At 43.8% G+C, this 26414-nt stretch overlaps 1 protein-coding gene across 3 annotated transcripts in view; it reads left to right on the top strand.

Moving 5' to 3' along the window:
• The window catches only part of LOC129861260 (kelch domain-containing protein 8B-like), a 242089-nt gene that overhangs the window by 134822 nt on the left and 80853 nt on the right, over window positions 1–26414 (top strand). The gene's annotated exons all lie outside the window — the stretch shown is intronic.

The following is a 26414-nucleotide window of genomic DNA, read 5'->3' as shown; positions in this document are numbered from 1 at the left end:
ATGCGGTATTTGCTTCCTACAGGTGTCATAATGTGCAGTATTCTGTTGGTTGTACACATTTCATGAAGTTTCATATTTGAGTCCAATACATTAGGGCTGGGTTATAGTCTAATTTATATTAAGCAAAAGCGGTAAGCAGCTTCTTTTTTTTTTTTTTTTTTTTTTTTTACATCCTCAAATGTTTTAAGACAATTTGCATGTTAATGTTCCATCATAAAGATTCATGGCTGCACAAGGCAGAACAGCGGGCCTAGTTAATGGAAACTATTGTGCCCCCCTCTGTGTGTGTGTGTGTGTGTGTGTGTGTGTGTGTGTGTGTGTGTGTGTGTGTGTGTGTGTGTGTGTGTGTGTGTGTGTGTGTGTGATACGCAGGCAGGTAACATCTTACGAGTTCCAACCCAACTTTGCTATTTAGTTTATCTTTACTATTGTCACATTTGACCGCCAAGCACTTCCAGACATCAGATCGACAGTTACTGACCTCCATTTTGATTTCAAATCCGAATTCAACTCCGACTCAGCTGTTCCCTTGTTCATACCGCACCCCAGTCCTTTGTTTCATGGGCTACTAAAAATATTCAGGCGTCGACGCGATAGATGTGTCGGCATCTTGGTGAGATTGAGACGAAGAGAAAACCCGACCGGCACTCCTCTCCATTCTACAGGAAAATATCCAGTCACTGGAGAATAAGATGGATGAGCTTTGTTCAAGAGTCTCCTATCAGACAGACTTGAAAAGTTGCAATATTATCTGCCTTGCAGAGAGGTGGCATGGAGGACTTTATGTACACAGAACTCAGTGGTTTCTCCATGCAGCGGCTCGATCAGGCAAGTCCAAAGGGGGAGTGTGCCTCTTCAGAAACAACAACTGGCAGACCCTTTTATCTACCAAGAGAGTTCTCTTCTGTAGTTATCACGGTTGTCTACATCCCTCCACAAGCCAAGACCACTTTGGCACTCAATGAACTGTACGGGGTCATAAACAAACAAGAAACCACTCACCCAGAGGCAGCGTTTCTGTTGGTTGGATACTTTAATGCGGGGAGACTTAACACCGTTCTACCTCACTTTTACCAACACGTCTCCTGCGCCACTAGTGGTGTTAATAACTCTAGACCACTTTTATTCTACCCACAGAAACACATACAAGGTCCTCCCTTTGGAAAATCTTACCAAGACACTATTCTCCTGCTTCCTGTTTACAAACAAAAGCTCAAACAGGAAGTACTAATGACACGCTCAATACGGAAGTGGTCCGATGAAACAAGACTGTTTTACTAGTACAGACTAGGATATGTTCTGGGATTCATCCGATAGCATTGAGGAGTTTACCACATCAGTCACGGGCCTCATCAATAAGTGCATAGACAAAGTCATCCCCACAGTGACTATAAGAACGTATCCAAACCAAAAACCATGGATTACAGGATTCTATATTACAGATTGTATCCCCACTAGGCGAAGGCTAGAGTAGGCCTGGGCAATTATTTTCCATGGAGGGCCACATTAAAATATATTTTGCCGTCGCGGGCCAGAATAGTTTTACAGGATTATACATCATGTGTATGACTGTGTTGACAGATATATCTTCTGTAAATCACGTCCAGATATGCTACTTATTTTACTTGTTTAACATGCACAGAAATAAACCACGTCCATGTTCTCCTTTTGGTAGGTATTTTCATTATTAAACATGCAGTGAACTACACGGAGGGAAAAGTACACTGTGCATTCAGCACCACGGACAGCACTCTTGTTAACGGGTATGGACAAAAAACACAAGAAAGAGAGAGAGCTCAACATTACATTTAAACGACTCAATCAGTGAAGTTTCTGATGGGAATTGACTAGAGCAGTGAAGTCAGGTATAGTTTCTGACGTCGCTATGAGCAGGACGGCTGAGAGGTGAGAGTCAGTAAGAGATGATCTGTGCCTTGACTTGTTATATTTCATCACTGAAAATATCTGTTCACATACATAGGTTGACCCAAACAGTACAAACATCTTCTGAGCATGACCCCTAGTCTTTGAAAAGTTTTGTTCATCGAGAGATGCATAGAACCTCATTAGGGACATTGTTTTGAATAGTTCTCCAATCACTGCATCAGACTGAAGATCGATAAACTCAAGTTGCAGGTCAGTGGGAGCGTTATCCACATTGAAAGTGAAAGGAGAGGAAACCAACAGCAGGTCAGTGGGAGCGTTATCCACATTGAAGGAGAAAGGAGAGGAAACCAACAGCAGATCAGTGGGAGCGTTATCCACATTGAAGGTGAAAGGAGAGGAAACCAACAGCAGGTCAGTGGGAGTGTTATCCACATTGAAGGAGAGGAAACCAACAGCAGGTCAGTGGGAGTGTTATCCACATTGAAGGAGAAAGGAGAGGAAACCAACAGCAGGTCAGTGGGAGTGTTATCCACATTGAAGGAGAAAGGAGAGGAAACCAACAGCAGGTCAGTGGGAGTGTTATCCACATTGAAGGTGAAAGGAGAGGAAACCAACAGCAGGTCAGTGGGAGCGTTATCCACATTGAAGGAGAAAGGAGAGGAAACCAACAGCAGGTCAGTGGGAGCGTTATCCACATTGAAGGTGAAAGGAGAGGAAACCAACAGCAGGTCAGTGGGAGCGTTATCCACATTGAAGGTGAAAGGAGAGGAAACAGCATGTAATTTTCCAACACTTTGAAATCCTTAAAACGACGAGAAAACTCAGCGTTCAAAGCACACAGTAGCGATGGATAATACTCCCGCTGGTCATCTGATAGGGAACAGACTAGTAATGTCGGAAGGTGGGTGAGATTGTTGGCTTTTACTTGGCGGGTCAGGAGGAGTCATTTTCCCTTGAAGGCTTTGACAACCCTGTACATCTGATGTGCAAAAAGGCCCTTCCCTTGTAGTTTGGAATTCAGTTAATTCATGAGGGCCATAATGTCCACGGTGAAAGCAAAATCAGCCAACCGTTCTTTATCTTGCAGTTGAGGGAAATCCAGTATTTTCCTTTCATTTGCAAAAACTCAGCAATCTCCGACTTCAGGTCCCACACCCTTTTAAGCACCTTCCCCAAACTCATCCATCTCACGTTTGTGTGGTAGGAGAGATCTGCACCTTCCCCAAACTCATCCATCTCACGTTTGTGTGGTAGGGGAGATCTGCACCTTCCCCAAACTCATCCATCTCACGTTTGTGTGGTAGGGGAGATCTGCCCAAACTCATCCATCTCACGTTTGTGTGGTAGGGGAGATCTGCACCTTCCCCAAACTCATCCATCTCACGTTTGTGTGGTAGGAGGGATCTGCACCTTCCCCAAACTCATCCATCTCACGTTTGTGTGGTAGGAGAGATCAGCACCTTCCCCAAACTCATCCATCTCACGTTTGTGTAGTAGGGGGAGATCTGCACCTTCCCCAAGCTCATCCATCTCACGTTTGTGTAGTAGGGGAGATCAGCACCTTCCCCAAACTCATCCATCTCACGTTTGTGTGGTAGGGGAGATCTGCACCTTCCCCAAACTCATCCATCTCACGTTTGTGTGGTAGGGGAGATCTGCCCAAACTCATCCATCTCACGTTTGTGTGGTAGGGGAGATCAGCACCTTCCCCAAACTCATCCATCTCACGTTTGTGTGGTAGGGAATATCTGCTCCTTCCCCAAACTCATCCATCTCACGTTTGTGTAGTAGGAAATATCTGCTCCTTCCCCAAACTCATCCATCTCACGTTTGTGTGGTAGGGGAGATCTGCTCCTTCCCCAAACTCTTCCATCTCACGTTTGTGTAGTAGGGGAGATCTGCACCTTCCCCAAACTCATCCATCTCACGTTTGTGTGGTAGGGGAGATCTGCATGACCCGACTCTGTCTCTTCCAACAGTGAGACAAACTGCCTGTGGTTTAAAGATTTTGCTCTTATGAAGTTTACCACTTTAGTGACTGTATCCACAATGTGGCTCATTTCCAGAACACATTTCCAGAGCACCTCCTGATGAATAATGCAGCGCAGGAAAATAATTTTCTGATCTGGGTTCAGCTCAGCTACTTGATCTTGTATCCTTTTCAAAAGGCCAACATTTTTTCCTGTCAAGTTTGGGTACCCATCAGTGGTCATACTGGATAACTTTTCAAAACTCAGTCCCAGCTTTGCCACACACTTATTAACCTCCTCCAATAAATATTTCCCTGTGGTTGTGCTCTTCATTGACTGCACTGAAGCAAGCTCCTATGTAATTTCAAAGTCTGGGGTTAAGCCTTGTAGAAATATCACCAACTGCGCTGTGTAACGTGTCTCACTGCTCTCATCCAGGGCCAAGGAGAAATAGGGGAAATCCTTTACCTTGTCTTTCAGCTGTTGTTCCATGCGATGTCCTCAACACGCCTTCTCACTGTTCGTCTTGACAGGGAAACATTTTCAAACAACATTTTGTCAGCGCAAAGTATTGCTGCAGAGTCAACTAAACATTGTTTAACTTCTTATGGCTGCAAGCCCGACGTCGGTACACTTATGACAACAGCCAGCTCAAGTGCAGGGCGTGAAATTCCCCCCAATTTTTTTCTAATATTTAACTTTCACACATTAACAAGTCCAATACAGCAAATGAAAGGTACACATCTTGTGAATCCAGCCAACATGTCCGATTTTTAAAATGTTTTACAGCGAAAACAGCACGTATATTTATGTTAGCTCACCACCAAATACAAAAAAAGGACAGACAAACAACTTCATCAGATGACAGTCTTATAACATGTTATACAATAAATCTGTTTTGTTCGAAAAATGTGCATATTTCAGGTATAAATCATAGTTTACATTGCAGCTACAATCAGAAATTGCACCGAAAGCAGACAGAATAATTACAGACACCAACGTCAAATACCTAATTACTCATCATAAAACATTTCTGAAAAATACATAGTGTACAGCAAATGAAAGACAGGCATCTTGTGATTCCAGCCAATATTTACGATTTATTAAGTGTTTTACAGCGAGAACACAATATAGCGTTATATTAGCTTACCACAATAGCCAGAAAGACAAGCCATTTCCCAGCAGTAAAAGTTAGCGATCGTAACAAACCAGTAAAAGATATATAATTTTTGACTAACCTTGATATTCTTTATCAGATGACAGTCCTATAACATCAGGTTATACATACACTTATGTTTTGTTAGAAAATGTGCATATTTAGAGCTGAAATCAGTGGTTATACATGTTGCTATCTTAGCTACTTTTTCCACAACGTCTAAACAGCAACGATATTTTTCTGACACTTTTTCTGACACACATATTCTGACCAAATAGCTATTCATAAACATAACTAAAAAATACATGTTGTATAGGAAATGATAGATCCATTAGTTCTTAATGAAATCGCAGTGTTAGAATTCTAAAAAATCACTTCATTACGACATCCAGCTTCGGTATATCTAGAGTACCCCAAAGTTGGCCGCCGGCGACTAGTTCACATGCACGACAGATATATGAAATAGCATCATAAAATGTTTCTTACTTTTGGTGATCTTCCATCAGAATGTTGGACAAGGTGTCCTTTGTCAAGAACAATCATTGTTTGGATTTAGAACGTTCATTTTCCCTCTTGAATTAGCAAGCACACTTGCCAAGTGGCTCGAAGCTCTCCATGTCAACAAACGGAAGAGAACGCAACACGGCAAAACTCCCAAAAAATTTCAATCATCTGATTAAACTACACTGCTCAAAAAAATAAAGGGAACACTTAAACAACACAATGTAACTCCAAGTCAATCACACTTCTGTGAAATCAAACTGTCCACTTAGGAAGCAACACTGATTGACAATAAATTTCACATGCTGTTGTGCAAATGGAATAGACAAAAGGTGGAAATTATAGGCAATTAGTAAGACACCCCCAAAAAAGGAATGGTTCTGCAGGTGGTGACCACAGACCACTTCTCAGTTCCTATGCTTCCTGGCTGATGTTTTGGTCACTTTTGAATGCTGGCGGTGCTTTCACTCTAGTGGTAGCATGAGACAGAGTCTACAACCCACACAAGTGGCTCAGGTAGTGCAGTTCATCCAGGATGGCACATCAATGCGAGCTGGGGCAAAAAGGTTTGCTGTGTCTGTCAGCGTAGTGTCCAGAGCATGGAGGCGCTACCAGGAGACAGGCCAGTACATCAGGAGACGTGGAGGAGGCCGTAGGAGGGCAACAACCCAGCAGCAGGACCGCTACCTCCGCCTTTGTGCAAGGAGGTGCACTGCCAGCGCCCTGCAAAATGACCTGCAGCAGGCCACAAATGTGCATAATAATATGCATATTGTACGAGCAAGAATTGAGTACGAGGCCGTTTGAAATGGGCACCTTTTATCAGAGCTACTCAATACTGCCCCTGCAGCCATAAAAAGTTAATGAATTCACCCTCAGCGAATGGCTTGCTATGTTTAGCAAATTTGTGGGACAGTACACAGCTAGCTCTCACAATACCGTCGTTTGCTGAACGCATTTCTGTGAAAAGTCCTTGCTGCTTTTGCAACTGTGAAAGCAACTCTTTCGATGCACTTTTTCCTCTGCTCAGAAGACATTCCTATATTTCTCTGCATGTTTCATCTGGAAGTGTCGGTACAAGTTGTAGTCTTTCAAGACAGCGATGCTCTCTTTGCACACTAAGCACATAGCTTTCCCTGATTCCTCAATAAATTAACATTTCAATGTCCACTCTTGCTAGAACACCCTACATTCATTGTCTGCTTTCCTTTTCTTTTAAATCTTCGAAAAAAACATTTTTGTGCAATTTCTAGGTAGCTACTATTTGTAACTGTGACGTGTGTGTCAGCCTATCACTCACTCTGTCCTCTGCAGTTGTTATTTACACGTGCCTTCAAAATAAATGTCCCACAAGTGGTGGGAGTTAAATCATTACACAAAGGCAAGTATTCATTGGGCTTTTAATTTGAATAACAAATACGTTTTTCAAAACTTTACTATCGCAAATTCTTTATGTGATCTGAGCATGATTCCACGGGCTGTATTGAATCAGGTCGCGGGCCTGGGTTAGAGGTACCGCTTGCAAGAAACGGGACACGAATATGGACGCATACAAGAAAGGCCGCTATGACCTCCAACGAGACATACAGGAGGAAAGTGGAATCCAATTACACCGGCTCCAACGCTCGGCGGATGTGGCAGGGTTTGCAGACGATAACAGATTACAAAGTGAAACCCAGCCGTGACATGCCCAGTGATGCAGAACTCCCAAACTTTTACGCTCGCTTCAGGAATACAACACTGAGTCTTGCTTGAAAGTCCCTGTTGTTCCAGATGACTGTGTGATCTCGCTGTCCATGGCCGATATGAGTAAAACTTTTAAACAGTTTAACACTCGCAAGGCCGACAGATTGAATACCAGGGCACATTCTCAAAGCATGCGCAAACCAACTGGCAAGTGTCTTCACACTGGTCTCTCCCACCTGCACAAGAAGGGAAATAACTATGTGAAAAGGTTGTTCATAGGATACACCATAGTCCACTCCCCTCCAAGCTCATCGCTAAGTTGGGGACCCTGGGACTGAACACCTCCCTTCGCAACTGGATCCTGGACATCCTGACTGTCACGATCGTCGTCAGGGTGGAAATGACCGGACCAAGGTGCAGCATGGTGAGCGTACATTTCTTTTTATTTATAAATGTCGCCAACAAAACAAAGAATAAGGAAACGACCGTGAAGCTTACTTCGGCTATACAGGCCACTAACAAAGACAACTACCTACAACTAAGGTGGCAAAACAGGCTGCCTAAGTATGATTCCCAATCAGAGACAACGATAGACAGCTGCCTCTGATTGGGAACCACACTCGGACAAACACACAGAAATACAAAACACAGAATGCCCACCCCACATCACACCCTGACCTCACCAAATAGAGAAATAAAACGGCTCTCTAAGGTCAGGGTGTGACACTGACAGGCCGGCCCCAGGTGGTGAGGGTACAGTAGGTAACAACCCCTTCGCCATGCTGGCCCTCAACACGCGGGGGCCCTCAGGGGTGTGTGCTTAGTCCCCTTCTGTACTCCCTGTTCACCCACGACTGTGTGGCCACGCACGACTCCAACACCATTATCAAGTTTGCTAACGACACGACGATGTTAGGCCTGATCTCCGACAGCGATGAGACAGCCTACAGGGAGGTCAGAGACTTAGCAGTGTGGCGCCAGGACAACACCCTCTCCCTCAACATCAGTAAGACCAAGGAGCTGATCGTGGATTACAGGAAAAAGAGGGGAGAGCACACTCTCATCCCTATCAACATCCTAATAAATAAAAAAAAATCCTTGGATCCTCAAAAAGTTTTACAGCTGCACCATTGAGAGCATCTTGACTGGCTGCATCACCGCTTGGTATGAGAGAGAGAGAGAGAGAGAAGCCTGGAGATAATACTGTATTATGGACAATAATTACCAGCACAGAGTTTACAGGCCATGTCCTCAATTACACATCTCTATGCTCTTATCTGCCCATTTACTAGTGTGTAGCACTGGCTTGTAAATGCACTGAGCTGAGGAAACCTGTGTGGGTTTGTTGGTGGGCGAGAGCATGTGAGTATGAATTTAAAAGGGTGTGTGTGTGCTGTGGAGACTTATCCCACTACTCTGGCTCTTACCATAAGTCCCCTGACCTACACACGGTTTACCTCAAGCAATACTGACTATCGACCATGTGCTTAAACTGAGTATTTCATGTCTTTATGGATATCATAAAGTACTGTTGAACGGAAAGGTTTGACAAAGCTGAAATGAAAAAGGGAGAAGATTTTCTTTCTTGTCTTCTAGTGTTCATGTCTTTTTAAATGTTCTTTGAGTTGAAATGACATTTGGGGTAGTACGGCATCTAGTTTCTATGGAATGAGTTGAAATTAATTCTGGAGTAGTAAGCCATCTAGTTGCCATGGAATGAGGCAGAGTGGTTTGAGGTAACATGCCTCTCAGCAATATGCCTGGGAACAGGAAGCCAATTTGACCCAGTGCCTGGGAACAGGAAGCCAATTTGACCCAGTGCTCTATAGCTATTATGCATTTGATTTCCCATGTGCTGTACTGCTTAATGGTATTAGCTAAATTATCATCTCAAAAGTTCCCATGGAGGGGTTTATATTCAAGACTCAATATTAAGATCCTTGTATTCTCCTTTAAGCAATCCCCATGCGCTATTTAGAGAGCCATAATGGTGGTTGGTTTGTGGAAGACCGAAGATGGAGGATGAGTTCTTGTTCTCTGGCTGCCTCTCACAGTGGTTGACTTCCCTTTCCTCCACTGTTGTTAGGGAGAGGTACTGCCAAACTAATGGCTGTTGTTAGGGAGAGGTACTGCCAAACTAATGGCTGTTGTTAGGGAGAGGTACTGCCAAACTAATGGCTGTTGTTAGGGACAGGTACTGCCAAACTAATGGCTGTTGTTAGGGAGAGGTACTGCCAAACTAATGGCTGTTGTTAGGGAGAGGTACTGCCAAACTAATGGCTGTTGTTAGGGAGAGGTACTGCCAAACTAATGGCTGTTGTTAGGGAGAGGTATTGCCAAACTAATGGCTGTTGTTAGGGAGAGGTACTGCCAAACTAATGGCTGTTAGGGAGAGGTACTGCCAAACTAATGGCTGTTGTTAGGGAGAGGTACTGCCAAACTAATGGCTGTTGTTAGGGAGAGGTACTGCCAAACTAATGGCTGTTGTTAGGGAGAGGTACTGCCAAACTAATGGCTGTTGTTAGGGAGAGGTACTGCCAAACTAATGACTGTTGTTAGGGAGAGGTACTGCCAAACTAATGGCTGTTGTTAGGGAGAGGTACTGCCAAACTAATGGCTGTTGTTAGGAAGAGGTACTGCCAAACTAATGGCTGTTGTTAGGGAGAGGTACTGCCAAACTAATGGCTGTTGTTAGGGAGAGGTACTGCCAAACTATTGGCTGTTGTTAGGGAGAGGTACTGCCAAACTAATGGCTGTTGTTAGGGAGAGGTACTGCCAAACTAATGGCTGTTGTTAGGGAGAGGTACTGCCAAACTAATGGCTGTTGTTAGGGAGAGGTACTGCCAAACTAATGGCTGTTGTTAGGGAGAGATACTGCCAAACTAATGGCTGTTGTTAGGGGAGGTACTGCCAAACTAATGGCTGTTGGCTAATTGATGTATCAATCATTTTTACCAGAGTAGCTGAATACGCTGTACATCCTCTTTCTCCCACTCAATATCATGACCTCTCGGTATCTGTTACTTTCCCATTCTGTTTGTATTTGCCTCCCTCACTCCATACATTGATTCCTTTGTTGTTTCTCCCTTTGTTTATCTCTTTGTTTCTCTCTCTCTCTCAATTTAAGGGGCTTTATTCACATGGTAACATGTTTACATCGCCAAAGCAAGTGAAATACATAATAAACAAAAGTGAAAAAAAAATGTACAGTAAACATTACACTCACAAAAGTTCCAATGTCATTTTTTTGTCTAGATACAATGGTGTAACGATGTGCAAATAGTTAAAGTACAAAAGGGAAAATTAATAAACATAAATATGGGTTGTATTTACAATGGTGTTCTTCACTGGTTTACCTTTTCTTGTGGTAACAGGTCACACATCTTGCTGCTGTGATGGTACACTGTGATGTTTCACCCAGTTGATATGGGAGTTTATCAAAATTGGGTTTGTTTTGGAATTCTTTGTGGGTCTGTGTAATCTGAGGGAAATATGTGCCTCTAATATGGTCATACATTTGGCAGGAGGGTAGGAAGTGCAGCTCAGTTTCCACATAATTTTGTGGGCAGTGTGCACATAGCCTGTCTTCTCTTGAGAGTCAGGTCTGCCTATGATGGCCTCTCTCAATAGCAAGACTATGCTCACTGAGTCTGTACATATTTAAAGCTTTCCTTAAGTTTGGGTCAGTCACAGTGGTCAGGAATTCTGCCACTGTGTACTCTCTGTTTAGTGCCAAATAGCATTCTAGCTTGCTCTATTTTTTTTGTTGATTCTCTGTTGACCCCCCCCCCCCCCCCTCTCATTGATTATCAAGCTGTTAATATGATTAGTGTAGGCCATGAGTAGGGGAATGACAGTGGCCCTTTGGTGCCAGCTGAGGGTTTAGAGGCCTGCACAGACCCTAGGGACCAAACCTTACTATGTCCCTAGAGACCAAACCTTACTATGTCCCTAGAGACCAAACCTTACTATGTCCCTAGAGACCAAACCTTACTATGTCCCTAGAGACCAAACCTTACTATGTCCCTAGAGACCAAACCTTACTATGTCCCTAGAGACCAAACCTTACTATGTCCCTAGAGACCAAACCTTACTATGTCCCTAGAGACCAAACCTTACTATGTCCCTAGAGACCAAACCTTACTATGTCCCTAGAGACCAAACCTTACTATGTCCCTAGAGACCAAACCTTACTATGTCCCTAGAGACTAAACCTTACTATGTCCCTAGAGACCAAACCTTACTATGTCCCTAGAGACCAAACCTTACTATGTCCCTAGAGACCAAACCTTACTATGTCCCTAGAGACCAAACCTTACTATGTCCCTAGAGACCAAACCTTACTATGTCCCTAGAGACCAAACCTTACTATGTCCCTAGAGACCAAACCTTACTATGTCCCTAGAGACTAAACTTTACTATGTCCCTAGAGACTAAACCTTCCTATGTCCCTAGAGACCAAACCTTACTATGTTCCTAGAGACCAAACCTTACTATGTCCCTAGAGACCAAACCTTACTATGTCCCTAGAGACCAAACCGTCCTATGTCCCTAGAGACTAAACCTTACTATGTCCCTAGAGACCAAACCTTACTATGTCCCTAGAGACCAAACCTTCCTATGTCCCTAGAGACCAAACCTTACTATGTCCCTAGAGACTAAACCTTACTATGTCCCTAGAGACCAAACCTTACTATGTCCCTAGAGACTAAACCTTACTATGTCCCTAGAGACCAAACCGTACTATGTCCTTAGAGACCAAACCGTACTATGTCCCTAGAGACCAAACCTTCCTATGTCCCTAGAGACCAAACCTTACTATGTCCCTAGAGACCAAACCTTACTATGTCCCTAGAGACCAAACCGTACTATGTCCTTAGAGACCAAACCTTCCTATGTCCCTAGAGACCAAACCTTCCTATGTCCCTAGAGACCAAACCTTACTATGTCCCTAGAGACCAAACCGTACTATGTCCATAGAGACCAAACCTTACTATGTCCCTAGAGACTAAACCTTACTATGTCCCTAGAGACTAAACCTTACTATGTTCCTAGAGACCAAACCTTACTATGTCCCTAGAGACTAAACCTTACTATGTCCCTAGAGACTAAACCTTACTATGTCCCTAGAGACTAAACCTTCCTATGTCCCTAGAGACCAAACCGCACTATGTCCTTAGAGACCAAACCGCACTATGTCCCTAGAGACCAAACCTTCCTATGTCCCTGGGCTTGGAGTGCTTAATGGAAGTGATGGAGGGAGGGGTATGCATTTTTGTCTTATTTACGTATATTATCTAGAATCTACATTATGTTCCAGATTCTAGATCTTAAATAATATTGTGTTCTATTGTATACTGGCCGTGTTTGATGTGGTCGTTCACTCGCTCGTTTCAAATCTCAGAATTCCCCACTAATGTGATTCAGATGAAGCCTCTATTGAAGAAAATGGCTTCTCTGAAATGTAGAGAGATTAGATCTGGGCAGAGGTCATTACTAAATCACAATGGAGCTAGTCTCTGTCAATCAGAGATGAACCACTCAGTACAGACTTACTTAGTGTTCCTTACTGAGCTGCTGGTAACAAAGAGTTGTCTGAAATAGCACCCTATTTCCTACATAGTGCACTAGTTTTGACCAGGGCCTATAGGGGTCTGGTCAAAAGTAGTGCAGAGTATAGGGAATAGGGTGCCATTTGGGAGGCGGACAAGGTATTTCTGTCTAACGAGAGCTAGTCTCCCTCCTATCGATCATAGTCTTCCTCAAAGTTCCCATTTACTCTCAAAGTTCCTTTGGAACAGAATCTCGCCAGAGGAGATGGCTGCCGTTTTACAGTCCGGTACCGTAACCAATTGTGCTGTTGTATGTGTGGTTTCGCGTTATTTGTAACATATTTTGTAAATAATGTTTCTGCCACTGTCACTAATGACCGAAAAGAGCTTCTAGATATCAGGACAGTGATTACTCACCTCGTATTGAAGGAAGATTTTTTTTCTTTAACGACTCGGACGCGAGGGATTTACCCCAGACGCACGACAAGGCCGTCATCCCCGTCATTCGCAGGAGAAAGAGACGGAGATATCAGGGACGAAGGTCGGGGTGCCTCATAAGGATCCGGCGGCGAGTGGGTAATCTGCCTTTGTCATTGGTCTTATTAGCCAAAGTACAATCGTTGGATAATAAAATAGACGAGCTACGAGCATGTATATCCTGAGAACAGGACATTAAAAACTGTATTACGTTTCACCGAGTCGTGGCCGAACGCCGAAATGAAAAAATACAGCTGTCAGGTTTTACACTGCATCGGCAGGATAGAACAGAAGCCTCTGGTAAGACAAGGGGTGGCGGTCTATGTATATTTGTAAACATGAGCTGGTGCACGATATCTAAGGAAGTATCTCATGATAAGCTGTAGACCACACTATTTACAAAGATAGTTTTCATCTATATTCTTTGTGGCTGTCGATTTACCACCACTAACCGATGCTGGCACTAAGACCGCACTCAATGAGCTGTGTACGGCCATACGCAAACAGGAAAACACTCATCCAGAGGCGGCGCTCCTAGTGGCCGAGGACTTTAATGCAGGGCAACTTAAAACCGTTTTACATAATTTCTACCAGCATGTTAAATGTTCAACCAGAGAGAGAAAAGCTCTCCCTACAAAGCTTGTGTTAGAAATACACAAATGACCAAAGCCAAACCCTGTTATATTTTTTTAATATATTTTAGATAGTTTGATGAGCAAGCGTTCTTACATGATCTGTACCATAATATTGACAGAGTAAGTCTGATTCACAATATTTTTAGATTAAATTTGTGTCGATTTGTGATAAGCATGCCCCTGTAAAGAAATTTAGAATCAGTGGAAGGGACAATCCCTGGTTTTCAGATAACTTGGTAGAATTAATTAGAAAGATACATTTCTGTTGGGCTCAAGCGAGACATATAAATGCTCCTGTTGACTGGGCCTCCTTCAGAGCACTAAGAAACAAATGCACAGGATTGATCAGGAAGTCCAAATCAGATTGCTATTTAAATGCAGTCACAGAGAACCTAAACAGTTCTGGAAGCTAATCAAATCAGTGTCAAGTTCTAATGTATCCTCTGACCTTCCTGACCATTTAATGATGGATTCTAATGAAGTGAAGGATACATCTGATATTATAGGGGTTTTTAACAAGCACTTCATATCTGCTGGTTCAGTTTTTATAATGTTGGGTCCCAGGCCTCTAATGTCAGCTCTGTTACAGTCAACTATAATATAGGCCCTCATGTGAACCATTTTAACTTTGAGGCTGTTTCTTATGCTGGACATACCTGTAGCACTGCCCGTGGACTAAGGGCTGAGGTCTATAAAGCACTAAAGGCAATAGACAGTAAAAAGTCTGCAGGTCCAGACAACCTGGATCCCTACCTCTTAAAGATAGCAGCTGGTATTATTACTGAACCTGTGGCTCACATTTTCAACTGAGTCTCTTGACCAATTCCATACCCAGCATTTGGAAATCAGCTTATGTCCTCCCACTGCTAAAGGGTGAAGATCCCTCAGATGCTAATAACTATCCCCCTCTCTCCAAACTCCCTATCCTGGCCAAAGTCTATGAATCTGTAGTGAACTCCCTATCCTGGCCAAAGTCTATGAATCTGTAGTGAACTCCCTATCCTGGCCAAAGTCTGTGAAACCCTAGTGAACTCCCTATCCTGGCCAAAGTCTATGAATCCCTAGTGAACTCACAGTTAAAAAAACGTCTTAATTGAAAATAACATACTGAGCAGGGTTCAGTCTGGCTTTAGATCGGGGCACAGCACCACAACTGCAGCTATGGCAGTGGCAAACGACATCATTAATGCACTTGATTAAAAGCAACATTGTGCTCCTCTGTTTGTGGATTTATCAAAGGCCTTTGATTCAGTTGACCAGGAATTGTTACTAGCCAGACTCAGTATCATTGGTCTCAGTGAAAGGACAGTAAATTGGTTTCGGGACTATCTTTCTGACAAAACACAATATGTTTGCTGCCAATCACAAGTCTAGCTTTCTTGAGATTAATAGAGGTGTGCCTCAGGGTTCCATTTTAGCTCCTGTGTAGTTCTCCATTTTTATTTATGATTTGGGAAATGGGATGCAACCAGCAAAGTTACATCTAAATGCAGATGATACAGTTATATATTCATGTGCTCCTTCTCTGGTTCAGGCTGTTGAAGAGCTCCAGACTGCTTTTCAGTCACTGCAGGCCTCCCTTTATGGTCTCAAACTGGTCTTGAATGTACAAAAAACTAAATTCATGACCTTTACCAGAGCTAGAACTCTGCCAGAGAACGTTAGCATTGTCACATCTGGTGGCTTATCTGTTGAAAAAGTGTCATCCTACAAATACCTAGGAATTTGGTTGGATGACAAGTTGTCCTTTAAAGTTCATGTGGATAATCTTGTGAGGAAGCTTAAATTGAAATTGGGTTTTTATTTCCGTAATAAGGCTTGTTTCCTGCTTATGGCTAGAAAGAAGCTTGTTCAGGCCACTATTCTCTCTGTAATTGATTATGGTGACTTGTTGTATATGCATGCAGCCTCCTCCGTCTTACAGAGACTGGACTCTGTTTATCATGTATCCTCGCGCTTTATTACAAATGCCAAGTCACTCATCCACCATTGCACATTGTACCAAATGGTAGGTTGGACTTGTTTTTCTTAAAACTGCATTGTTGGTTAAGGGCTTGTAAGTAAGCATTTCACTGTAAGGTCTGTAAGGTCTACACACCTGTTGTATTCGGCGAATGTGACAAATTACATTTTATTTTATTTGGTGGTGCATGATGCGCTAACCCCGCCCTCAGAACGAGCCGCTTCCTAGAGACGGCCTGTCAATCAAACACACCCCTCAAAATGTTGAAGAGGAGCTGCTTTGATCTTCCAACAGAATGTAGCATCATGTCACCCGGAACTTTCCAAGTACAAAACGTACACCCTTCATATTTTCTCAACTGCTGTGTTTAAAGGCCTGCAAAGAACATGTAGGCAAAACCTCATTCTCAAATCTTAGCCTCTCCCTTCTCCCTTCCATCTGTTACTACTGATGTGGTTTCACAACTGATGTGGTTTCACAGATAATACTAAAGGACAATTGTGACTCGTTTCAGGAAACTATGAGTATGTCGCACGTCACTACTCTACAGGAGAGACGTTTGAACGTAAACTGTTTCTTTTCTATCAAAATATGTTTTTTGGGGCAGAAATGCCTTCTGGAATATATTAACTTTCATGGGCCTTAATAACACACTTGTATGCCATCTGTAAATATGAATAAAATTGTTAAATTACGAGCCTAGTTTGTTTAGCCACGGAAAATGAAAGGAACCTTCCCACTAGCCATGATTGGCTGAGTTAATGGCTGGGCTGGACATGCCGAGAGATGAGTTCGGATTGGTCTGCCATATAGCACGCTTCTGTCTATAACATGAGCTGCTCAGTATGTGTAGGTAATCCTTTCTAACGCTGCTTTTTTTTTTAAAGATATCACGTAGTAGAAGTGTTGCTCTCCACTTTCTGGAGGACTGAGTTTTGGAGGACTGAATGCGTGGTGGAAGCAGAGTATGATAGTTAAGGAGATTTTGATAAACAAATAAATGTACGTTCAAATGGCTCTCCTGTGAAGTAGTGACAGGCGACATACGCCTAGTTTCCTGAAACAAGTCACATATTATACGTTTCTAATTTGGTCAGAAAGTCATTTTCATTGCAATTTAAAGCATGAAGTTAGCATTCTGGCTTGCTAGCTACGGTAATGTTACGTGTTTGATCTGTGTAGTAGTATTATTTGTATCTCAGAGCTGTTTACATTGCTATTTATAGCCTGATGTTAGCTAGCTAGCTAACATTGAACCTAGCTAGTTCATTAGCTTTAGCTACCAACAGATTCATGCAGGGTAGGAATGTTATGAGTTGGCATTATGCTTAATTGTTTAGCTAGCCAGCTACCTACATGTCTAAAAAAAGGACTCCAACAGGCAAGTAACCATGTCACTGTACAGTTTACACCTTCTGTATCCTGTGCATGTAATAAATAGACTTTGATTTGATTTGATATAGTGTGTGTTTACCAGAGAGGGAAATGTGAAGAACAACATGACCTGCACCAAAGTCAAATTAGAATATAACGTTAGGCCAACGAGACAGTGTCCAAGTTCTAAAATTCTCAGGTAGAATGCCCTGATTTTATTTTGTAAGCTATATTCTGTAAATAGCTCACCATTAACTTAAATAATTAAATTGTAAATAATTATATTGTTGTGAGTTTATATACAGACATGTCCATAGATGTAGTATACACCAGCTTTTAGTCTTGAAATCTTTGGTTGTTTAGTGCACTACCGTACTCACTCTGTTTAGCACGTGGCCTCATGTGAATCCTTAAAGAGATGGCTGGGGCTAAGGCATAAGAGGGTGTGAACTATCCTGAATTGTTGTAGACAAAGAAGAGCTCTCCAATAGGTGTACGACAAAATTCAAGGGTCATTTTTTTCATAAGTGGGTTTACAACTTTCAAAGCAGAATAACTTTCCCATTGTTCCTCAACTGTAGTATATGATATACCATTTTCTAGCCATGAGTCTCTAATTTATTCAATGTAAAAAATAAAAAAACACACAATTTCAAATGTTGCTACATAATACCAAATCGAGCCGGTCTGTCACAATTACACAGTAATGAACTGAAGTGTATGATGACACTTGAAGATTGGACTAAAAACAGAAATCATGTCCAGTACAACTCAACCCAAGGGCCCCCTACAGTGAGGTTGGCAGAATACAGCAGTCTGAATTACTGTTGCCAGATATGCATCCTATTTTCTAGGAGCAGCCCACAGCAGCTGAGAGGAGTCAACAGCAGCTTCTGGCTGGCCCTGTCTCATTTCGTTTTCTCTATGAGTGCTGGCTCAGAGAACAGGTTAGGCTGTACACTCTTAGAAAATAAGGTGCTACCTGGAACCATGAAGGGTTGTTCAATTGTCCCCATAGGAGAACATTCTGGAAATAACCATTTTTGGTTCCAACCAGACCAGACCAGTCACTCCTAGGTGCCTTCAACATCTCCTCTCTTGGTCTGTAGAGACGTGGTGGATCTGACCAAGACAGAGGACTTAGAGGTTGTAGCAGTCTGTGAAAATCCTCCAGCTTACAGCGCTCCACCAATAACACTGTTTATTTAGCACACACATCCTCTTGAAATACAATTCCTACATTCAAATCACCTTATTGGAGTAAAAGCAATTGTCCCAACGACAGGTCACCTCTAGAAGTTTTTCTCTCATATTAAACTGTATATTTGTTTTCGTTTTCTTCTATAGAATCAGTGGATGAGGATTCTCTGGGCCTCTCAGGAAGAGACAGGGTAATGAACGTGCAGTATACTGTAGGCTATGCATCTCCTCTGGGCCTCTCAGGAAGAGACAGGGTAATGAACGTGCAGTATACTGTAGGCTATGCATCTCCTCTGGGCCTCTCAGGGAGAGACAGGGTAATGAACGTGCAGTATACTGTAGGCTATGCATCTCTTCTGGGCCTCTCAGGGAGAGACAGGGTAATGAACGTGCAGTATACTGTAGGCTATGCATCTCCTCTGGGCCTCTCAGGGAGAGACAGGGTAATGAACGTGCAGTATACTGTAGGCTATGCATCTCCTCTGGGCCTCTCAGGGAGAGACAGGGTAATGAACGTGCAGTATACTGTAGGCTATGCATCTCCTCTGGGCCTCTCAGGGAGAGACAGGGTAATGAACGTGCAGTATACTGTAGGCTGAGCATCTCCTCTGGGCCTCTCAGGGAGAGACAGGGTAATGAACGTGCAGTATACTGTAGGCTATGCATCTCCTCTGGGCCTCTCAGGGAGAGACAGGGTAATGAACGTGCAGTATACTGTAGGCTGAGCATCTCCTCTGGGCCTCTCAGGGAGAGACAGGGTAATGAACGTGCAGTATACTGTAGGCTATACATCTCCTCTGGGCCTCTCAGGGAGAGACAGGGTAATGAACGTGCAGTATACTGTAGGCTGAGCATCTCCTCTGGGCCTCTCAGGGAGAGACAGGGTAATGAACGTGCAGTATACTGTAGGCTGAGCATCTCCTCTGGGCCTCTCAGGGAGAGACAGGGTAATGAACGTGCAGTATACTGTAGGCTATGCATCTCCTCTGGGCCTCTCAGGGAGAGACAGGGTAATGAACGTGCAGTATACTGTAGGCTATGCATCTCCTCTGGGCCTCTCAGGGAGAGACAGGGTAATGAACGTGCAGTATACTGTAGGCTATGCATCTCCTCTTATCCTTGGTTTGGCGTTGGCTTGGTCAGTGTATTTTTAGTTAGTTATATATCATGTGTGGTGTTGGGGTCCTGGTACCTCTATCTGCATTAGTTAGTTATATATCATGTGTGGTGTTGGGGGCCTGGTATCTCTATCTGTATTAGTTAGTTATATATCATTGCCTGCATCCGTAATGGGTCAGCGGTCAAACGACCTCCACTCATCACTATCAAACGCTCCCTGAAACACTTCAGCGAGCAGGCCTTCCTAATCGACCTGGCCGGGATATCCTGGAAGGATATTGATCTCATCCCGTCAGTAGAGGATGCCTGGTCATTTTTTAAAAATGCCTTCCTCACCATCTTGAATAAGCATGCCCCATTCAAGAAATTTAGAACCAGGAACAGATATAGCCCTTGGTTCTCTCCTGACCTGACTGCCCTTAACCATCAGAAAAACATCCTATGGCGTTCTGCATTAGCATCGAACAGCCCCCGTGATATGCAACTTTTCAGGGAAGCCAGAAACCAATATACACAGGCAGTTAGAACAGCCAAGGCTAGCTTTTTCAAGCAGAAATTTGCTTCCTGCAACACAAATTCAAAAAAGTTCTGGGACACCGTAAAGTCCATGGAGAATAAGAACACCTCCTCCCAGCTTCCAACCGCTCTGAAGATAGGAAACACTGTCACCACCGACAAATCCACTATAATTGAGATTTTCAATAAGCATTTTTCTACGGCTGGCCATGCTTTCCACCTGGCTACCCCTACCCCGGACAACAGCACTGCCCTCCCCTCTGCTACTCGCCCAAGCCTTCCCCATTTCTCTTTCTCCCAAATACAGTCAGCTGATGTTCTCAATGAGCTGCAAAATCTGGACCCTTACAAATCAGCCGGGCTAGATAATCTGGACCCTTTCTTTCTAAAACTATCTGCTGAAATTGTTGCCACCCCTATTACTAGCCTCTTCAACCTCTCTTTCGTGTCGTCTGAGATCCCCAAAGATTGGAAAGCAGCTGCGGTTATCCCCCTCTTCAAAGGGGGGGACACCCTTGACCCTAACTGCTACAGACCTATATCTATCCTACCCTGCCTTTCTAAGGTCTTCGAAAGCCAAGTCAACAAACAGATTACCGACCATTTCGAATCACACCACACCTTCTCTGCTATGCAATCTGGTTTCAGAGCTGGTCATGGGTGCACCTCAGCCACGCTCAAGGTCATAAACGATATCGTAACCGCCATCGATAGGAAACAATACTGTGCAGCCGTATTCATTGACCTGGCCAAGGCTTTTGACTCTGTCAATCACCACATCCTCATTGGCAGACTCGACAGCCTTGGTTTCTCTAATGATTGCCTCGCCTGGTTCACCAACTACTTCTCTGATAGAGTTCAGTGTGTCAAATCGGAGGGTCTGTTGTCCGGGCCTCTGGCAGTCTCTATGGGGGTGCCACAGGGTTCAATTCTTGGACCGACTCTCTTCTCTGTTTACATCAATGATGTCGCTCTTGCTGCTGGTGATTCTCTGATCCACCTCTACGCAGACGACACTATTCTGTATACTTCTGGCCCTTCTTTTGACACTGTGTTAACTACCCTCCAGGCGAGCTTCAATGCCATACAACTCTCCTTCCGTGGCCTCCAACTGCTCTTAAATACAAGTAAAACCAAATGCATGCTCTTCAACCGATCGCTGCCTGCTCCTGCCCGCCTGTCCAACATCACTACTTTGGACGGCTCTGACTTAGAATATGTGGACAACTACAAATACCTAGGTGTCTGGTTAGACTGTAAACTCTCCTTCCAGACCCACATCAAACATCTCCAATCCAAAGTCAAATCTAGAATTGGCTTCCTATTCCGCAACAAAGCATCCTTTACTCATGCTGCCAAACATACCCTTGTAAAACTGACCATCCTACCAATCCTCGACTTCGGTGATGTCATTTACAAAATAGCCTCCAAAACCCTACTCAATAAATTGGATGCAGTCTATCACAGTGCCATCCGTTTTGTCACCAAAGCCCCATATACTACCCACCACTGGCCCTCGCTTCATACTCGTCGCCAAACCCACTGGTTCCAGGTCATCTACAAGACCCTGCTAGGTAAAGTCCCCCCTTATCTCAGCTCGCTGGTCACCATAGCAGCACCTACCTGTAGCACGCGCTCCAGCAGGTATATCTCTCTAGTCACCCCCAAAACCAATTCTTCCTTTGGACGCCTCTCCTTCCAGTTCTCTGCTGCCAATGACTGGAACGAACTACAAAAATCTCTGAAACTGGAAACACCTATCTCCCTCACTAGCTTTAAGCACCAGCTGTCAGAGCAGCTCATAGATTACTGCACCTGTACATAACCCATCTACAATTTAGCCCAAACAACTACCTCTTTACCTACTGTATTTATTTATTAATTTATTTTGCTCCTTTGCACCCCATTATTTCTGTCTCTACTTTGCACTTTCTTCCAATGCAAACCAACCATTCCAGTGTTTTTTAGTTTTTATTTTACTTGCTGTGTTGTACTCACTTCGCCTCCATGGCCTTTTTATATTTTATTTATTTATACATATATCTGTTTGCCTTCACCTCCCTTATCTCACCTCACTTGCTCACATTGTATATAGACTTATTTTTTTCCACTGTATTATTGACTATATGTTTGTTTTTACTCCATGTGTAACTATGTGTTGTTGTATGTGTCGAACTGCTTTGCTTTATCTTGGCCAGGTCGCAATTGTAAATGAGAACGTGTTCTCAATTTGCCTACCTGGTTAAATAAAGGTTAAATAAAATAAAATAAAAAAAACACCACACGTGATATATAACTAACTAATGCAGATAGAGATACCAGGACCCCAACACGACACATGATATATAACTAACTAATGCAGATAGAGATACCAGGACACCAACACCACACGTGATATATAACTAACTAATGCAGATAGAGATACCAGGACCCCAACACCACATGATATATAACTAACTAATGCAGATAGAGATACCAGGACCCCAACACGACACATGATATATAACTAACTAATGCAGATAGACATACCAGGACCCCAACTCAAATCATGCTGGAGCTAGCCAGCTGAGGAGTTCCATCACCATCCGGACCCGTTTCTTTTGTTGCTGCTGCAGATACGGAACCCCACCGGGCCTTCACGACTGACTGCCGACGTTATCTGCCCGAGGGATTTATCCAACCGGCAAATCCGTCCCGACGTTACCTGAACGCTCACCTGAGGCCCGCTAATCGTTAGCTGTCCTATCGGCTGCTATCTGAACAAAACCCCACTACACGGAACCTACCGACGGAAACGCACGAGGTATCTACAAACAGACCTCCATCCTATGCTGCTACCGATAGCCATATACCCGGCCAGCTGTCTGGATCGCCACGACCCCAACCAACCTCTACTCACTGGACCCTTACTGATCACTCGATTAAGCATGCCTCTCCTTAATGTAAATATGCCTTGTCCATTGCTGTTCTGGTTAGTGTTTATTGGCTTATTTCACTGTAGAGATTCTAGCCCTGCTCTCTACACCATATCCAACCTCTCAGTTCCACCACCCACATATGCGATGACATCACCTGGTTTCAATGATGTTTCTAGAGACAAGATCTCTCTCATCATCACTCAATACCTAGGTTTACCTCCACTGTATTCACATCCTACCATACCTTTGTCTGTACATTATTCCTTTAAACTATTTTATCGCCCCCAGAAACTTCCTTTTACTCTCTGCTCTAGTAGCTCTAGGCGACCAATTCTCATAGCTTTTAGCCGTACCATTATCCTACTTCTCCTCTGTTCCTCTGGTGATGTAGAGGTGAATCCAGGCCCTGCAGTACCTGGCTCCACTCCTATTCCCCAGGCGCTCTCTTTTGATGACTTCTGTAACCGTAATAGCCTTGGCTTCATGCATGTTAACATTAGAAGCCTCCTCCCTAAGTTTGTTTTGTTCACTGCTTTAGCACACTCTACCAACCCGGATGTTTTAGCCGTGTCTGAATCCTGGCTTAGAAAGACCACCAAAAATTCAGACATTTTTATCCCCAATTACAATATTTTCAGACAAGATAGAACGGCCAAAGGGGGCGGTGTTGCAATCTACTGCAAAGACTGCCTGCAGAGTTCTGTTATACTATCCAGGTCTGTTCCCAAACAATTTGAACTTCTACTTTTAAAAATCCACCTCTCTAAAAACAAGTCTCTCACCGTTGCCGCCTGCTATAGACCACCCTCTGCCCCCAGCTGTGCTCTGGACACTATATGTGAGCTGATTGCCCCCCATCTATCTTCAGAGCTCGTGCTGCTAGGCGACCTAAATTTGAACATGCTCAACACCCCAGCCACCCTACAATCTAAGCTTGATGCCCTCAATCTCACACAAATTATCAATGAACCTACCAGGTACCACCCCAATTCCGTAAACACGGGTACCCTCATAGATATCATCCTAACAAACTTGCCCTCCAAATACACCTCTGCTGTTTTCAACCAAGATCTCAGCGATCACTGCCTCATTGCCTGCATCCGTAATGGGTCAGCGGTCAAACGACCTCCACTCATCACTGTCAAACGCTCCCTGAAACACTTCAGCAAGCAGGCCTTCCTAATCGACCTGGCCGGGATATCCTGGAAGGATATTGATCTCATCCCGTCAGTAGAGGATGCCTGGTCATTTTTTAAAAATGCCTTCCTCACCATCTTGAATAAGCATGCCCCATTCAAGAAATTTAGAACCAGGAACAGATATAGCCCTTGGTTCTCTCCTGACCTGACTGCCCTTAACCATCAGAAAAACATCCTATGGCGTTCTGCATTAGCATCGAACAGCCCCCGTGATATGCAACTTTTCAGGGAAGCCAGAAACCAATATACACAGGCAGTTAGAACAGCCAAGGCTAGCTTTTTCAAGCAGAAATTTGCTTCCTGCAACACAAATTCAAAAAAGTTCTGGGACACCGTAAAGTCCATGGAGAATAAGAACACCTCCTCCCAGCTTCCAACCGCTCTGAAGATAGGAAACACTGTCACCACCGACAAATCCACTATAATTGAGATTTTCAATAAGCATTTTTCTACGGCTGGCCATGCTTTCCACCTGGCTACCCCTACCCCGGACAACAGCACTGCCCTCCCCTCTGCTACTCGCCCAAGCCTTCCCCATTTCTCTTTCTCCCAAATACAGTCAGCTGATGTTCTCAATGAGCTGTAAAATCTGGACCCTTACAAATCAGCCGGGCTAGATAATCTGGACCCTTTCTTTCTAAAACTATCTGCTGAAATTGTTGCCACCCCTATTACTAGCCTCTTCAACCTCTCTTTCGTGTCGTCTGAGATCCCCAAAGATTGGAAAGCAGCTGCGGTTATGACATTTGCTTGACATCATGGGAAAATCAAAAGAAATCAGCCAAGACCTAAGAAAAAAAATTGGAGACCTCCGCAAGTCTGGTTCATCCTTGGGAGCAATTTCCAAACGCCTGAAGGTACCACGTTCATCTGTACAAACAATAGTACGCATATAGAAACACCATGGGACCACGCAGCCGTCATACCGCTCAGGAAGGAGCCGCGTTCTGTCTCCTAGAGATGAACGTACTTTGGTGCAAAAGTGCAAATCAATCCCAGAACAACAGCAAAGGACCTTGTAAAGATGCTGGAGGTAACAGGTACAAAAGTATCTATATCCACAGTAAAACGAGTCCTACATCGACATAACCTGAAAGTCCGCTCAGCAAGGAAGAAGCCACTGCTCCAAAACCGCCATAAAAAAGCCAGACTACGGTTTGCAACTGCACATGGCGACAAAGATCGTACTTTTTGGAGAAATGTCCTCCGGTCTGATGAAACAAAAATAGAACTGTTTAGCCATAATGACCATCGTTATGTTTGGAGGAAAAAGGGGGAGGCTTACAAGCCGAAGAACACCATCCCAACCGTGAAGCACGGGGGTGGCAGCATCATGTTGTGGGGGTGCTTTGCTGCAGGAGGGACTGGTGCACTTCACAAAATAGATGGCATCATGAGGCAGGAAATTATGTGGATATATTGAAGCAACATCTCAAGACATCAGTCAGGAAGTTAAAGCTTGGTCGCAAATAGGTTTTCCAAATGGACAATGACCCCAAGCATACTTCCAAAGTTGTGGCAAAATGGCTTAAGGACAACAAAGTCAAGGTATTGGAGTGGCCATCACAAAGCCCTGACCTCAGTCCTATAGAAAATTTGTGGGCAGAACTGAAAAAGCGTGTGCGAGCAAGGCGGCCTACAAACCTGACTCAGTTACACCAGCTCTGTCAGGAGAAATGGGCCAAATTCACCCAACTTATTGTGGGAAGCTTGTGGAAGGCTACCTGAAACATTTGACCCAAGTTAAACAATTTAAAGGCAATGCTACCAAATACTAATTGTAATTGAGTGTATGTATTTTCTGACCCACTGGGAATGTGATGAAAGAAATACAAGCTGAAATAAATCATTCTCTCTCTCTACTATTATTCTGACATTTTACATTCTTAAAATAAAGTGCTGATCCTAACTGACCTAAGACAGGGGATTTTTACTCTGATTAAATGTCAGGAATTGTGAAAAACTGAGTTTAAATGTATTTGGCTAAGGTGTATGTAAACTTCCGACTTCAACTGTACATGCACACATTAACCGACACACACACACACGTCCACCCACACACACACACACACATGTCCACCGACACACACACACACAAACGTCCACCGACACACACACACACACACGTCCACCCACACACACACACACACACGTCCACCGACACACACACACACACACGTCCACCGACACACACACACACACACACGTCCACCCACACACACACACACACACGTCCACCGACACACACACACACACACGTC

The sequence above is a fragment of the Salvelinus fontinalis genome, chromosome 8, assembly GCF_029448725.1.
Source record: "Salvelinus fontinalis isolate EN_2023a chromosome 8, ASM2944872v1, whole genome shotgun sequence".
Lineage (NCBI taxonomy): Eukaryota > Metazoa > Chordata > Actinopteri > Salmoniformes > Salmonidae > Salvelinus > Salvelinus fontinalis.
Note: the sequence above shows the minus strand (reverse complement) of the source record. Positions and strands in the feature narration are given on the sequence as shown.